General features: G+C 44.6%; 1 long non-coding RNA gene and 7 other non-coding genes across 8 annotated transcripts; 4 read left to right on the plus strand and 4 right to left on the minus strand.

The window, feature by feature from the left end:
• Window positions 1–1,647: 1,647 nt before the first annotated feature.
• On the plus strand, window positions 1,648–5,677 carry LOC116419049. Its single transcript, XR_004229275.1, has 2 exons — window positions 1,648–2,632; window positions 5,299–5,677. It is a non-coding gene; the product is annotated as an uncharacterized LOC116419049 (long non-coding RNA).
• TRNAG-GCC lies at window positions 2,752–2,822 on the minus strand. The gene has a single exon. It is a non-coding gene; the product is annotated as a tRNA-Gly (tRNA).
• Window positions 3,467–3,549, minus strand: TRNAL-AAG. Its single transcript has one exon. It is a non-coding gene; the product is annotated as a tRNA-Leu (tRNA).
• Window positions 4,297–4,368, plus strand: TRNAD-GUC. The gene has a single exon. It is a non-coding gene; the product is annotated as a tRNA-Asp (tRNA).
• A 3,466-nt stretch (window positions 5,678–9,143) lies between the features above and the next one.
• On the plus strand, window positions 9,144–9,215 carry TRNAE-UUC. The gene has a single exon. It is a non-coding gene; the product is annotated as a tRNA-Glu (tRNA).
• Window positions 9,216–10,280: 1,065 nt separating this feature from the next.
• On the minus strand, window positions 10,281–10,351 carry TRNAG-GCC. Its single transcript has one exon. It is a non-coding gene; the product is annotated as a tRNA-Gly (tRNA).
• Window positions 10,352–11,025: 674 nt separating this feature from the next.
• TRNAL-AAG lies at window positions 11,026–11,108 on the minus strand. The gene has a single exon. It is a non-coding gene; the product is annotated as a tRNA-Leu (tRNA).
• A 2,126-nt stretch (window positions 11,109–13,234) lies between these two features.
• TRNAD-GUC lies at window positions 13,235–13,306 on the plus strand. The gene has a single exon. It is a non-coding gene; the product is annotated as a tRNA-Asp (tRNA).
• Window positions 13,307–17,350: the final 4,044 nt, after the last annotated feature.

Raw genomic sequence — 17,350 nt, forward strand, 5'->3', positions numbered from 1 at the left:
AGAGAGAAAAAGCATAGCACAGGTACAAAAGAGCAGATGAGGAGATCCTATAATGAAAAGGAGGAAAGGCAAGAAGTAAGAAAGCATGAAAGGAAATGTTAGAGTCCTAGAAAGATAGGATATTAATTTGGGGTTTGAATTCTTGTTGTAGAGCTTTTTTTGTTCAGGTGAGGCAATGGGGAGGTAGTATTGAGTTCAAGATATGGTAAACTGATGCAAAACATTGGAAGCACATCCCTTTATTAATCAAGCTCTAATTTGCCCTAAGATCTAGGTTTCCTTCAGCAAAGATAAAATACTCAATGAGGGGCACAGTTCTGTTTATAAATTTGGGATGTACACTTTTAAAAAAGGCTTTAATATTATGTATTTTATTTTCACAATATGTATTATGGTTTAATTTCTAGAAAGCAAACTACATCAGAACTCTCAGAATATTTTTAGTAAAAATGATTTGTCTAACTTTTCACATTTGTATATAGGCATGTGTGGTATATATAGGTATGTAGGACTGCATATACTCATACATATATGTATATTTGCAGAGATATATATCCAATGATGTTACAATTTCATTAATGTATTTCCTCCAAGTCTGTCGATTATTATCCATCTATTCCTACTCATTCTGAGGGAAATCTCGCCTCTGTCATCTCGCAAATTCACTCCTACAGAAGATTTATCCATTTTACTACGTCTTCCTCAAGATATCCATGGAGTGTTCCATGGATTATCACTTTTAACATATGATCTTTTAAAACTTCAATTTTAACCAGTCTTGCCAAATTTAATTTACAAACTCAATAGTCTTTTTCAAATAGTTTCCCTAATATAATGTCATGAGAAATATATATATATATATATATATATATATTTCTCATGACATTATTACCTTTCTTCACAAAACCCCAAAGTCAACTTTCCTTCTTTTTTTTTGTCCATTTTTGTTAGTTTTTTTAAAAGACATTTTATCTAAAGTTTTTAGTTCCTATGCCCAAAGGGTTATCAAACTGTGCATACCCTTCGATCCAGCAGTGTTTCTACTGTGCTTATATCCCAAAGTGCCAGTAGTGTCCCGAGTCATGCAATCAATTCTAAAGTTCTTAAGAAATACCTTGAATGTCCTTGGACGGCTTTTTCTGACCACGTTGTGAGTGCTTGCAATTAACTGTAAATCGGATCAATAAAAAAGATATTGAATTAATTTAAACTTCTCAATTGCATTTAGGGGAATGGGGCAGGATGTAGGAAAGAAGCTCTTGGATAGGTCGGAGGGGTTAGTAGTGACAGTGGAGCAGAGACAGTGGTCCCGGAGAAAGGCCCTAGGTGGATTTCAGTGTTTCCCTAGAAGAAGGCTAGTGTAATCCAGAACAAGGAAGGCAAAAAATGTGTTTTTAATTTTCCCTGGTGGTCTAGTGGTTAGGATTCGGTGCTCTCACCGCCCCGGCTCGGGTTCCCTTTCCAGTCAGGGAATATTATTTTATCTGCCACATAGATGAATACAAACACCAAGGAGAGAGACCTCGAGTTCCTCAACAGACGAGCACAAACACCAAGGAGAGAGAGCTCGAGTTCAGAGCTCGAGTTCAGATGAACACAAACACCAAGGAGAGAGAGCTCGAGTTCCTCAACAGACGAACACAAACACCAAGGAGAGAGAGCTCGAGTCCCTCAACAGACGAACACAAACACCAAGGAGAAAGAGCTCGAGTCCCTCAACAGACGAACACAAACACCAAGGAGAGAGAGCTCGAGTTCAGATGAACACAAACACCAAGGAGAAAGAGCTCGAGTTCAGATGAACACAAACACCAAGGAGAGAGAGCTCGAGTTCAGAGCTCGAGTTCATTTGAACACAAACACCAAAGAGAGAGAGCTCGAGTTCATCAACAGACGAACACAAACACCAAGGAGAAAGAGCTCGAGTCCAGATGAATACAGATACCAAGGAGAGAGAGCTCGAGTTCAGATGAACACAAACACCAAGGAGAGAGAGCTCGAGTTCAGATGAACACAAACACCAGGGAGAAAGACCTCAAGTTCAGATGAACACAAACACCAACGAGAGAGAACTCGAGTTTAGATGAACACAAACACCAAGGAGAAAAGAGTTCGAGTTGAGATGAACACAAACACCAAGGAGAGAGAGCTCGAGTTCAGATGAACACCAACACCAAGGAGAGAGAGCTCGAGTTCATCAACAGACGAACATAAACACTAAGGAGAAAGAGCTCGAGTTCATCAACAGACGAACACATACACCAAGGAGAGAGAGCTTTCCCAGATCTTTATCTTGGGGTGGACAGCCCCAGCTACAAATCGTCCTGCCTTCGAGTTTCTCTATTACTTCATTTTTCCTTGGCGGCTCTCCAAGTCCCCGTTGCCTAAGGAAAACCAGAGAAGTTACAGTTCTAAGCATCATTTCAGTCAGTCTCTGTAGTTCGGCTGACAAGCTGGTGCGGGATACATAAGGGTCAAGACAAGGGCAGAGTCTCATCCCCGGCGTGGAAGACAAGGCAGAACAGAGTGGGCAAGAAAAAGCTTCGTCAGAAGTCTATGTGCCCAGGAAGGAGAGCTTTCATCTGTATTCATGACCCCTAGATTCAAGGACTTCTTCGGGATCCTAGAAACGGTTAGTGGAAGAAGCTAAGTTAAGTTTAGTGGAAGGATGCCATTTCTCGGAGATACAAACGTCTTGTGTAGGGGAGACAGGGACCTCTGGCAGGTAGTTGTCCTAAAAGTTGATCTCTTTGCATGGGCCGGGAATCGAAACCGGGCCTCCCGCGTGGCAGGCGAGAATTCTACCACTGAACCACCCATGCAAGACACCTTAGCTCAACTGATAGCTCTTCAAGAACAAATAACCTAGTTGACCATGCTCCAAAATCAAAATTTAGTGCAATTAAAATTCACCCAAACTTACAACTTTTACCATTCTTCTTGGTTTCCTTGACTTCTTCCCTCCTAAACTTCCCTCTTCTTCCTTTTCATTTTCTTCTGTCGTACTCCAACCATACTACTCTTTTTTCTTCCGCTTCATTCTCTTCATAGTCTCCGTCTTCTTTCCCTTCTTCCTCTTCTTTGTCTTCTACTTTCTCCTTTTCCCTCTCCTAATCGTCGTCCTCTTCCTCCTATTTCTCCTCCTGCCTCTACACGACCTACTCCAGGAAAAGTCCTACGACTGACTTGAACCTAAGTATCTGAAACTCTATTGGTGAGCAGTTTCCAAAAGGCCACTCGCTTGTCCATATGTCAGTTTCTCTTCTTATGTACCTCCAGTAAAAATGTTTGGTCCTCAGATGGGCCAGCGTTCCTCCACACAACTTCATCTTCACCATGTACTCCCCGTCATGGCCAGCGAGTATGGGAGAAGGGATCTGTGTATTGTGTAGTTGATAGCAAGTTGCTCTCACTAACTCCCCAGCTCCGAGATAGTCCTGGACCCGTGGGAGGTAAAAGAGAACTCTGTCAGGAGTGGGATTCGAACCCACGCCTCCAGGGGAGACTGCGACCTTAACGCAGCGCCTTAGACCGCTCGGCCATCCTGACTTGGATTTAGCTGTCTCCCCTCCCCCTTCCTGGAGATACGAGTGTCAACACCATCACTGGCTCGTATTTTTCAGTTCAGCTCATTCGGCTCCTAGGCCGGCTTTAGCTTTTCCCTTTGTTACTACTACTAAGAAAGTCAGCATGTCCAGAATCATCCTTCTGCACACGCTGCGCCCCTGCTCGTCCGCTCCTCTAGGTCAACACACACACACACACACACACACACACACACACACACACACACACAGTCCTCACTACCATTCACACCTGATCCGACCCTTTCCGCGCCTCCTGTTCCTCCGACCTTTCCTAACTGCTTCCTCGACCCATTCGTTGCATTCAATCATGCATTCAAATGTTATCATGAGAAGGGGTCTATAAGCAGCTGGAGACTTTCAGAAGAGTCAAACACACATGTATACACACACAGAGACACACGCACTAACCCACAAGCTAAAAGAATACTTTGGAAGTTAGTCTCTGAAATTTCGGGAAAGAATGGAAATCCTAGAGAATAAAGAAAGAAAGGTAGGGGGGCAGCTGGAGGTGCATCGGACGGAGAGGGGGAGAGAGAGGGGGAGGAAGAGGAGTCATGCAAGAAGTGGAGGAAGAGAAGGAGGTCTTTGTGTTGTGTCAAGCTTCCGGGTCGTGGGTCCCAAGAACCCCCAAAACGGAGATTGTCAAGGCAATGGGAACTGTGTGTGGTTAGGGACAGTGCTGCCGAGGAGGACCGTTGGTGCGGCCGTTTCCTCGTTAGTATAGTGGTCAGTATCCCCGCCTGTCACGCGGGAGGCCGGGGTTCGATTCCCCGACGGGGAGTGCGTCGCTTTTGCACACACCGCTCCCAATAGCGCTCGTCTCCTTGCTTGTTGCATCACCTGCGAGTCACAGAAATCTCTCTGAGGGCAAGAGATAGACCTACCTTTCGGACTCCAAATGGTTCAGCATTACCGCTTCCTCCGAGTCCTTACCCAAAGCTGGTCTGACTCCGTGCACGCTCCACCTCCTCCCCACACACACTAGGAATCCCTCCCCGAAGCCCAGGAATTCTCAGTTTCTCACGGCGTAGTGACTGTGCGTGCTTTTCCTCTTGCCCAATCCCTCGCCCGGAGCTGTGACTCGGGCAGTGGGAGAGAGAGTAGGATCCAGTGTGTGAGGTGTGCAATAAAAAGTGAAACTTCTCATAAAGGGAATCAAACCCTGGTCTCCTGTATGACGGGCCAGAGATATTCACCACCACAGGAACAAGGAAAGCGCCAGATAGTGGCGTTCTGCAGGCTGCATCCCAGGTTCTGCAAACACAAGCTTTGCTCTGCAGATCTTTCTCTGTTTTGGGGTTGTTGGGCCTCAGAATCTCAGTTCTGCAAACCTAGAAGGCACCTTTTCCTTTCCCTATTTATGTTGCCTGCCTCAAACCTCTCTCGCTTTCACTCCACCCCACAAGCCACCTCCTTTGCGTTCCTTCTCTAAGCCTTACAGTATTGAAGAACTGTATTTTGTCAGAGGCCCTGTCTGCGTCTATTGAGATAAAAAATATGATTTCTTTGGGTTTTATTATTGATATAATCAACTATACTGATAGTTTTCTAGTACCGAACTAGCCTTGCATGCCTGGCATAAATCCCATCTGGTCATAGAGTTTGGTTCTGGTGATATAGTGCGCGAATTTAGTATCTCACAGAAAGCTAGTGGGCTTGAGCTGGCCTGCCTACCGAACGTTTACGGGACTCTCTTTCCTCAATCTCACAGCCTGATGCAGCTGCAGCCTCGAACCGCTTCCCGGCTTGCGATGATTGTCCCGGGCTGCAGCGGCACGTGTGGAGTCTAGCTGCTGAGACAACTGGACTGCAAGAAATATAACTCAACGGAGCAGCACCAGGTGGGCGTCTCTGGCAGGAGCAATGTCTGAGCTAAAGGCTTCGAGCAAGAAGGGCGGTCGCCAAGGAGCCAAGAGGAGCTTCGGCCTGGCCTGTGCTGGTGTGTGGAGCTAGCGAGCCCACTAGCCGGTACCGGGGCGGGCAGGACTCTTGTGCTTGCCTCGGCTGGCTTATCAGCAGGAGGAAAGCCAGAGCTTGGCAGAGGCAGATGCGGAGGGACTCGGAAGTGGTTGATAAAGTGGTGAACATACTAACTTGCTTCCAAGCAATTGAATTCCCGCCAGACGCAGGCTTTTACGATCCTTTCTTGCCACAGCGCCGACCACTACAACCCAATATAAAGGTTCTTTTCCTTAGGCCGCCCCCTGGCCTGTCCCTATCTTCATTTTACACTTCTTTAGGGTCCCTCTGGTCATGTTCCCCAACTGAGGGGCCAGAGGTGCTTTCTATCTCATACCTCCACAATCCCCTGGATTTTTGGCGTTGTCTGGGTGGATCTTGAACTTCCGGGCCAAACTCAACCTCTTTATTTGAAAAACAATGGAGTGCCTTATCAGTGCTTGATATATTATTCAGGGTCTGCATATTTGGTAAGCAAATAGGAAAGAGCTCCTGCATACAAATTTTAAGAGCTTTTATTCTAGGGGAGAGAGACAATGGTCTAGAATTGATCCTTACACATTCCAAAACTTCTGGATCTCATTACTCCCTATGGAGATCCAACAGAAGCCAAATCTGCCCATTCTCTGATATTCCTATCTCTGATATCCTCTGATATCCCATCAACTCCAATAAGATTTTGGTAGGGGCTCCAATGCAGAAAGATCAACCGGAAAGCCATTACAACAGTCTAGGTTTGTGATGAGGACCTGTACGGGGGTGGTAGCTATGTCGCTGAGAAAAGGGGGATATATAGGAGAAATAGAAGGTAGGAAAGTAGAAACGACTTGACTCAACAATTACTACCTTTGGGGCAATAGGAACTGGGATGAGGGAAAGTAACAAGTCCCGTATGACATCAAGTTGCCAGCCTGAGAGCCTAGGGCATTGGCGATATCCTCTCCAATTAGGGAAATGACAAGATATTTGAAACTTCTCCTTTGAAAATGTCTAATAGGCAGATGGAACTGAGAGACTGGAGATCAGGTGAGAGGTTAAGTGTTGTATAAAAATCTAAAGTTATCTCCACAAGGATAACATTGTAAGGAAAGGGAAACTCATTCTAAAAAGGTTTTAAAATGAGAGGGAATACTGGGTTTTGTCCCTATTCCCGATTTAGATTTGTAGTTGTATACACTCCAGAATGAAGACAGGTGAGAGAACTGGAAGGATTTCGAGAGGAATTATCTCAAAGTTGAGCACACGTCAAGACTGTGATTCCCTATTTCAGGGAATCAGGACCAATCAAGTTCTGAGTTACTCACAGCATCCTGATAAGAGTTGATACTATAAGAGAAAGGGGGAGGAGGAGGGAAGACTGTCTGAGCAGTCAAACTGATTGTATCTGTAGAGATCCAAAGAGAGAAAAAGCATAGTACACGTTAAAAAAAAAAAAAAAAAAAAAAAAACAGCTGAACAGATTCTATAAAGAAAAGGAAGAAGGCGGCAGGTAACAAGGTGTTGAAAGAGTCTGGGAAAGACATTAATTTGGGATTCGAATTCCTGTCCCATAGCTGCTTTGTTCAGGGGAGGTGATGGGGAGGTAGTATTGAGGTCAAGATGTATGAAAACTGATGTAAAACATTGAAAGCATGATCCCTTTATTAGTCAAGCTCGAATTTGCCCTAGAATCTAGGTTTTCTTCAGCAAAGATAAAATCCTCAATGAGGGGGACCGTTCTGTTTTATAAGTTTGAGGGAGTACAGAAAAAGAAATAGCACTTTAAACAAGTTTAAATATTATCTATTTTATCTTCACAATATGTATTATAGTTTAATTTCTGGAAAGTTAGCAAACTACATAAGAACTCTCAATATTTTTAGTGAATTTTATTTTTCCAACTTTTCACATTTGCATGTAGGTATGTGTGATATGTATAAGGATGTAGATATACATATACCCACACACACACACACACATAGTGTGTACAGAGACATTTAACAACTATATACTACAGTATTCCAATGATCTTGGAATTTCATTGATGTGAGTATTCCCTCCAAAGTTGTTAATTATAATCCATCCTTTACTACTCATCTTGAAGGAAATGTTGTCTATGTCATCCCATAAGTTCAGTCCTACAGAGCATTTATGCATTTTGCTAAAGGTCTTTTTCAAATTCTCTTGACATTGGAAAGACATCCATGGGATGTTACATGAATTATCACTCTTACCAATGACTACCTTTTAGATGTCCTTGTTTTTAAAACTTTTAATTTTAACCAGTCCTGACTTATTTAATTTACTAATTCAACAGTCTTTTTAGAAATATTCCCTAATACGTTTTTCTCAAACATATTCTACCTTTCTTCACAAAACCTCAAAGACAATTTCGCTCTTCTCTTTTTTCTCCATTTTTGTTAGCATTTTTAAAAAAACATTTTATTTAAAGTTTTCAGTTCCAAATTCTATCCCTTCCTCTAACTTCCCTCTTCCCTTCCCTGGAACAGTAAGCAATAATCTAATTGTAGGTTATATTTGAATAGTATTTGTTAAGCAGAGAACAAATTATGATTAGCTATAAGAGCTTGATAAAATGGAGAAATGAATAAGATTGGTTTCAGATGAGGGGGATGTGATTGGTTAATTTGGGAACGGGGAACTAGGAAAAGCCCCCCCCCCCCCTTCCCTCTTGCGATTAAGGAACTTACCTTTTTGAGTTCTCCTACAAGGGTAGAAATAGTGGAGCAGATTGGCCTCGATAACAAACCAAACTATTTTTAAGGACAAGTTGATGATATAAAGATTCTTGGTGATGTAAAGACAGGCTCCCTGAAGTCCATCTGCCTGCCCCAAGGACAGCAGATTTCCTTGAAGCAAGAAGAGAGCAGTCATTATCGGGAGCACTGGATTTCTAAACAATTCATCACAGTTTAATTTATAATTAATTTCAGTTATAAAGAACTATGACTTAGGTTGGTTGGTTGATTAGATGGCTGTTGCTGTAGAAGAGGACCAAAATGACAGCACTAGGTTAGAGTCGAGTTACAGTGTGTCCGTTTGAGGTTAATCAGCCATTGTGAGATCGGAGTGTTTTGCCTCAGGTCGTTCACAAATGGTCCATGTGAACATTTATGGTAGGTTCTCTAATTTTACACATCTCATGTTTCCCTGGGCTAATTGAGCGCTGGTTTGCTGATAGAGCACAGCATCTTCTCTGATGAGGGCACGCTATGCTGGGAGGTACTGCGCCAATGTCTTCTGAGTCATACAATCGATTCTAAAGTTCTCAAGAAATACCTTGAGAATGTCCTTGTACCGCTTTTTCTGACCACGTTGTGAGCGCTTGCAATTAACTATAAATCGGAAAACAAAAAATATTGAATCCATTTAAACTTCTTAATAGTATTTAGGGGCATGGGCCGGGGTGTAAGAAAGGGGCTCCTGGATAGGTCGGAAAGGTTAGTAGTGACAGTGGAACCTCTACAAGTGATCCCAGGGAGAGGCCATACATAGATGGATTTAGTGCCTCCCTAGAAGAGACTAAAGAAAATTTGGGGATAATACAAAAGGCTAGTATAGTCCAGAATAAACAAGGCAGAAATATGTATTCAGTTGTCCCTGGTGGTCTAGTGGTTAGGATTCGGCGCTTTCACCGCCGCGGCCCGGGTTCGATTCCCGGTCAGGGAATAACATTTTGTCCAGCATATCAATAGATGAACACTAACACCAAGGAGAGAGTTCGAGTTCTTTCGCAGATGACTTTGAAGCAGGAGGGAACTGTTTCCTTTACTAAGTTTGCGGTCCCTTCAAGATCACTCTGAGATTGTGTACCCTTTGATCAGGATCTCCCAGGTTCTAAGGAGTCGAGACAGAGCCCAAACCTTTCAGAATAAGAGAATCAACTCCCATAGAAATACTAAATTCTCATTCAATTGAGGAATCCTGATCTGAGCTGTTCCAAGCCCCCATCTAGTCTGATTTGCTTGGGCGGTCCCAGCCTCCACCAAGATACCCAAAATAACTTCCCTCAACCAAGGTCTTTGCAGATGGTCTAAGCAATTTGCCAGGACCAGTCTGCCCACGGAGAAAGCATTCTCGGTGCCAAAACTCCATTTTCCAATAGATCTGCCACTATAGAAGTCAGTCCCTTGGTATACTGATTTCTATCCAACAATAAACTCTCATTTTGCAACTAATAATTCGGGAATGAGTGAATTCTTTCACTCTAATCCTAGACCGATTTAAATAACAACTCTTATTGCCACTAACGTCTTGACCACCAGGAATTGAGACTACTCAAACCGCATCAACTTCACCTTGTTAGAGTGGACATCGCCAGCTACAAATCGTCTCGCATCCCTGCTCAGTTCCCCTATTATTTCATTTTCCCCTGGCGTCTCGCCAAGTCCCAGTTGCGTAAGGAAAACCGGAGAAGTTACAGTTCTAAGGCTCTTCAGTCAGTCTAAACAGGCCGAATAGCAACCTGGAGCGGGATACACGCAGGCCAGTACGGGGGCAGAGACCGGGACAATTTGTGCAGCGTGGGAGACGAAGTTAAACGGGAGTGGGCAAGCACAACTTTTGTGCCAAGAAGGAGCGCTTTTATCCTATTCAGGACCCCTAGGGTGAAGGACTTCTTCGGCCTCCTAGAAGATTAGTTGGTGGAAGAAGGTCGTTTCCTGAAGATATATAAGTGTCTTCAGTGGGGGAGACAAGGACCTCCTGCTTGTAGTTATACTAAAAAAACCTTTTTGCATGGGCCGGGAATCGAACCCGGGCCTCCCGCGTGGCAGGCGAGAATTCTACCACTGAACCACCCATGCAAGACATGGTAACTTATTTTATATCTCATCTCTTCAAGAACACAGGACTTTCAAGTTGCCCATGCTCCAAATCCAAAATTTACTGCAACTAAAATTCACCCGAACCTATAACTTTTACCATTCTTCTTGGCTTCCTTGACTTCTTCCCTCCTAAACTTCCCTCTTCTTCCTTTTCGTTTTCTTCTGCCATACTCCATCCATACTACTTTTTTTCTTCCGCTTCATTCTTCTCATAGTCTCTGTCCTCTTTCCCTTCTTCCTCCTCTTTGTCTTCTACTTTCTCCTTTTCCCTCTCTAATCGTCGTCCTCTTCCTCCTATTTCTCCTCCTGCCGTTACACGACCTACTCCAGGAAAAGTCCTACGACTGACTTGAACCTAAGTATCTGAAACTATATTGGCGAGCAGTTTCAAAAAGGCCGCTGTCCATGAGCCAGTTTCTCTCCTTATCTACCTCCAGTAAAAGTGTGATTTGGTTCTTCACAAGGGCCAGCGTTCCTCCACATACCCTTCATCTAAACGCACCTACGTGCAGGTTCGGCCTGTGAAAGGGAGCGAATTGGGGAGAATAGCTCGGGCATCAAGTGTAGTTAAATTGTCTAGCAAGTCAAGTCGCTCCCACTTCTTCCAGTAGCTCTGACGTAGCCGCAGAACCGTGGGAGGCAAAAAGTAACCTTGTCAGAAGTGGGATTCGAACCCACGCCTCCAGGGGAGACTGCGACCTTAACGCAGCGCCTTAGACCGCTCGGCCATCCTGACTAGGACTTGCTTTGCCCCCCTCCCCCATTCTGAAAATAACAGTCTCAACACCATCACTGGCTTATATTTTCTAGTTCATTTCATTCGGCTCCTATTGCCAGATTTAGCTTTCCCCTCTGACACCAACACTAAGAAAATCCGCATGTCTTTTCGACAAGTTGTTGATTGAGGCCAATGGTCTTGTGATGATGAGAGCCATCTCCACCCAGAGAGGACTGTAGGAACTGAGGGTGAATCACAACATAGCTTTATCATTCTTTTTGTTGTGGTTTGTTTGAATTTTATTTTCTTTTTTTTTTTTTTTTGCTTTTACATCTGTTTTTTCTTGTGCAACAAGATAATTGTTTAAATATATAAGCATACATTGGATTTAACTTTTTTTTTTTTTTACCATGTTTACATATATTGGATTACATGCCACCCACAGGAAAAGGTAGGAGGAAATCGGAACAGAAGGTTTTTCAAGGGTCAATGTTTAAAAATTATCCTTACATATATTTTGAAAATAAAAAAAAACTGCAATAATTTATTTTAAGTCCGCATGTCCAGGATCATCCTTCCTCACACGCTGAGCCCCTTCTCAACGGCTCCTCCAGGCTAATATACACACCTTCCCGCAGTCCTCAAAAGACCCGTACCACTACAAACCATTCTCACTTGGCTCAATCCTTCCTGTGCCTCCTGTTCCCCTGACCTTTCTGAACTGTGTCCCCACCCTTCTCCCTTCTGTCTCTTTGAGGAACACTCTCAGTTCTTGCCCAAGGCCATTCTTTATAAGACTGCCTTTTTTTCCTGATCCATTTGCTTTTTAATCATTATCATGTTTCAAACCGTTTGAACAAAAGATGGGAAAATTTTCGGGAATCCAGATAAAGTGGCACAAGTGTTCAAGGGTGCTTTCTTCTATAAACGAATGAGTATTAAATTGTGAAAATTGCTCTCCAGGTTTATTTTAATACCACCTTCTTCCCAACGATCAAAACAGAAAACGGGTTCTTAACACGTAGGCAAAGCCAGTGAAGCCCCTGGCAAGCATATTGCAGGACAAAAATGGAGCCTCTCACGAAGCGTCCAGTCTCCTAGGAAAAACTTAAAGTCTGATACACGTTTCCAAAGCAGGAGGGCCTCTGTGAAGACACCGGCCTAGCAGTGACCAGGACAAACAGACTAATGGGTGTGCAAGCGTCTTGTCGACTGGGAGGCAAAACTTAAACCAAGAGAAGCCTAGAAACTTTGAGAGAATTTCCATCCCGCTGAGGAAGAGTATTCCAAAAATAGAGTGGGGAGTGAGGATGGAGTTGGCAGGAGACAGGTATGGATCAACATTGCTTCAGAGAGAGGAGACAGGCTTAAAAGCGCAGCCAATGCAGTCCCTGAGAAATCAGTTTCTCTTCCTTCTAACCCTGCCAGTCTCCTGCCTATTGCCTACCATCTCCAGGCGCAGCTCCCTCACAGTTGTAGCACTCTTCCTCAAGCATATCTCCCCAGTGGGAGGCTCCGGTATCCTCTCCTCCTCTCTGGTCACTCATTTCACTTCTCCTGGGGCTCCCTCTTGATCAGTGGTAATTGCCATTCTTCTCGAAGCTATCTTGAGAGGACTAAGATTCTATCCTAGACTTCTTGAGCATTCATGGTTAAATTATTTGATGGATATTGATAGTTCTATTTCAATACCATTGGTTTCGTCGGAAATTCGTTGTATTTCATTCGTTGCATTCAATCATGCATTCAAAAACGTTATCATGAGAAGGGGTCCATAAGCTGCTGGAGACTTTCAGAGGAGTCAAACACACACATACACACACAGAGAGACACACGCACTAATCCACAAGCTAAAAGGAAGAATACTTCGGATGTTAGTCTCTGAAATTTCGGGAAAAAATGGAAATCCTAGAGAACAAAGAAAGGTAGGGAGGCAGCTGAAGGTGCATCGGACAGAGAGTGGGAGAGAGAGGGGGAGGAAAAGGAGTCGTGCAGAAAGTGGAGGAAGAGAATGAGGCCTTTGTGTTGTGTCAAGTTTCCGGGTCGTGGGTCCCAAGAACCCCCAAAATAGAGATTGTCAAGGCAATGGAAATTGTGTGTGGTTAGGGACAGTGCTGCCTCGGAGCATCACAAGTGTAGTCATTTCCTCGTTAGTATAGTGGTCAGTATCCCCGCCTGTCACGCGGGAGGCCGGGGTTCGATTCCCCGACGGAGAGTGCGTTGCCTTTTGCACACACCGCTATTGCGTTCGTCTCCTTGCTTGTTGCATCAATTTGCGAGTCACAGAAATCTCTCTGAGGGCAAGAGATAGGACTCCAAATGGTTCAGCATTACCGCTTCCTCCCAGTCCATGCCCAAAGCTGGTCTGACTCCGTGCACGCTCCACGTCCTCCCCACACTCTAGGAATCCCCCGCCAAACCCCAGGAACTCTCAGTTTCGCACTGCGTAGTAATGAGTATGCTTTTTCTCTTGCCCAATCCCTCGCCTTTAGACCTAAAAGGAAGCCAGTGTACAGAGCCACCCCTCGGTGCCTGATCTCAGCAGGGCAAGTGTCTGGGCTAGTCAGAGCGCTCCTGTTGTAGCAGTAGAGGTGCAGTGTCCCAGGAGCTGCTCTCAGGCAATGGCACCCGATTCCTGGGATCCAAGGAGCTAGGAATGCACGCAATCTTGCCTGCAGGAGGCACGCACCCAACACCCCCACAACAGAGCCACTCACACGCAAAGGTGTGCGGACACGGCCGCATCAAAAAGTGGGGTCAGGAGAACGGCCCGGCAGGAGTAAGGGGAGGAGCCCGTAGGATTGGGGCCAGGTCACTCGGGTGCAAGAGCTGTGGCAACCCAGCCCATAGAGGTCATGGGGCTGATCCCGTAATAGTCGAAGGTTTCCGTTCGGTTCCATTTCTCCCGGACCCCACAGAAAGCTAGTGGGCTTGAGCTAGTCTGCCTGCAGAACCTTTTACGGCACTCTCCTCAATCTCACAGCCTGATGCAGCTGCAGCCTTGAACTGCTTCCCGGCTTGCGATGATTGTCCCGGGCTGCAGCGGCACGTGTGGAGTCTTAGCTGTTGGGACAACTGGACTGCAAGAAACAACTCAACGGAGCAGCACCAGGAGGGCGTCTCTGGCAGAAGTGGCAGGAGCCACGTCTGAGCTGAAGGCTTCGAGCAAGAAGGGCGGTCGCCAAGGAGCCAAGAGGAGCTTCGGCCTGGCCTGTGCTTGGTGTGTGGAGCTAGCGAGCCCACTAACCGGTACCGGGGCGGGCAGGACTCTTGAGCTTGCCTCAGCTGGCATATCAACAGGAGAAAAGCCAGAGCTTGACAGAGGCAGATGCGAAGGGACTCAGAGGTAGTTGATAAAGTGAACATACTAACTTGCTTCCAAGCAGTTGAATTCCCGCTAGATGCAGCCTTTTACGACATTTTCTTGCCACAGCGCCGACCACTATATCACAATATAAAGGTTCTTTTCCTTAGGCCGCCCTCTGGCCTGTCCCTATCTTTATTTCACACTTCTTTAGGGTCTCTCTGGTCATGTTCCCCAACTGAGGCCCTCCTGGAGCTTTGGCATTGTCTGGCTGCATCTTGGTCTTTCGGGCCAAACTCAACCTCACTTCATCCCACTTTATTTGAAAAATAATGGAATGTCTCATCAGTACTTGGTATGTTGTTCAGGGTCTTTATCTTTGGTAAGCAAACAGGAAAGACCTCTTGTAGAGGACAGCAGATAGTGGGGGAACTCTGGGTAAGCTGTAAGTCCTTTCAGCCTGGAGGGAACCTGCTGACAGTGTCTGGTTTGGCTCCCCATTTCCCCTAAGGGCTCTCGACCTTCCTGAGAAATCAGGGAGGGTGTGATCACCTGCGTTCTACTTGAAGCACCCAATACTTACAGTAAGAGGAATTTACATAGCAGGGTACTTATAGTTAACACGTGGGCTCCACACTTGCTGTGGAGATGTAATGCTACCATAGTTAGCACTTGCTCAGTGTGATGTGGTGATGTAATCCTACTAAGATATTTAAGGGCTGAGAGGACTCTATGCCATCCTCATGAGTATCCTGTCTTCTTCACTCCTCCACTAAGACCAAGGACTCGGGCTGGTCCCGAGATCCTCAAGAGAACTATTCTGGAAGGTATATTTTGGCACCCTAGCGTGGGGGCTCTAGAAAGCATAGTACATTTTGGCACCTCAATTTGGGGGCTCTAGAAAGCACACTAAAACCTCTTGCATATAAATTTTAGGAGCTTTTATTCTGGAAGAGACAGACAATAGCCAGAATTGATCCTTACACATCCCAAAACTTCTGGATCTCATTACTTACTATGGAGAAGCCAACTGAAGCAAGATCTGGCCATTCTCTGACATTCCTATCCATCAACTCCAATAAGATTTTGGCAGGCGCTCCAATACAGAGAGATCAAGTGACTTTACTATTACAACAGTATAGGTTTGAGATGATGAGGACCTGCTTTAGGATGGTAGGATGTTGTCACTGAAAAAAGGGAGACTATAGAAGAAATGTTGAGAAAGTACAAACTATTGGATTCGAGAGTTATTGTCTATTTGGAGGTGGAATTGGGGTAAGGAAAAGTGAAAAGTCTAAGATGACATTTAGGATGCCAGCCTAGGTAACAGGGTTACCTTCTCCCATCAGGGAAATGGGAAGACTTGAGGGGAAAGATCACAAGATCAGTTTTGACTATGGTGAGTTTCAGATGTGTATGGGACTTCTACCTAAAAGATATCTAACAGGCAGATGGAAATAAGAGACTGCAGCTTAGGAGAAAGGTTTAGGTACTATGTAAGAAGATCTGAGAATGATCAATGGCATAGTTAAGTCAGAGACTCATCTGAGAGCTTCCAATTCCCTTCCAAACAACTTTATGATAATGCTTCAAAACGAATTGTGGGGAACAGCTAAGTGATGCAGTGGATAGAACACTGTACCTGGATTCAGGAGAACTGAGTTGAAATCCAGCTTCAAAACACTAGTTGTGTGACTTTGGACAAGTCATTTAACCTCCTCTCCCCCCCCCCAAAAAAAAAACCCACCAACATCTAAATGAATAAAACCACCAAAAGTTTGAATTGTAATGTTCAGGCTAGCTTTCTGGAGTACCTTGGGATCAGCCTGAGTCCTTGGTCTTAGTGAAGGAGTGAAAGTCGCAGGACAGCCACCACAAGACTTGTCAGGAATAGAGTCTAGAGTCTTTATTGTCTCCTTCATGTTTCTTTTACAGTCTGTGACTGTCAGTCTAACCCAATATTGATCTTAGTACAGGAGGCAGGACAACCACCAGGAGAATGGTCAAAAATAGAATATCTCTTTTCCAGTCCTTCTCAGTCCTTATATACCTTAGTAGAATTACATCATTATAGTTTATTGAATATGTGTGAACTAGAGAACCATTACCTCATCATGCTAAATACTAAGTATATATGTGAACTAGAGAACCATCATCTCATCAATTCCACTGAGTTAACACCTTGTTTCAAATATACTTCTCCAGAGTTCTGGCCCGCTACATTGTATGAAACAATTTTCTAGCCCAAGACAACTTAGAAAGCTGACTGAAAAGATTTGCCTGACTTTAGTGATAATGGATCTCAGCTCTAGCTACTCCCTTGGAAGACTTCTAGACTTCTCAGTTCACAAATGGTAAGGAATGGGACACTAGTTAGAAGGCGATTACAAGGGACTTTTTGCTGATACTGGGTGCAGGATGTATTGCATTTCCCATAGGTGGATTCAGGTCACAGTCCTAGGGCAAGGAGGAGAACTTGCACACTAGCACTTGCAACTGAAGGAAAGAGGGAACTCTGGTCACAGTACTAGGAAGGAAAAGAGTGATTCCAGTGGCTCACAAAACTGATCTGAGCTGTTCCAGCCCCCACAAAACTCACAAAACTGAGTAAAGTCCAAGAGAGAACAGTGACTACATCTCTTCTGAAATCATACTTGGAAAACCCAAAAACTTACAGATGCCTAGTGTTGGGGTCCTCAGCTAGTGCAGACCTACTGACACCAGCTGGTATCTGAGCACTTACCCACAATTATTGTTGCCTCTGTGACCTTTGGAGGTCTCCAGATATGACAGAGTAGTCTGACACCACTAATGCAGTTAGAGAAGCTTTATTGTTTGGTTACATCATCTTGTCTCTCCTAACTTTCTCTCCCTCTTCTGTCCTATACTTATACTCCTCTCATCTCCCTTGCCAATGTGCCCCAACAACAAGTATGTATTTAGCTTGTGTATCCAG

The sequence above is a fragment of the Sarcophilus harrisii genome, chromosome 4, assembly GCF_902635505.1.
Source record: "Sarcophilus harrisii chromosome 4, mSarHar1.11, whole genome shotgun sequence".
Lineage (NCBI taxonomy): Eukaryota > Metazoa > Chordata > Mammalia > Dasyuromorphia > Dasyuridae > Sarcophilus > Sarcophilus harrisii.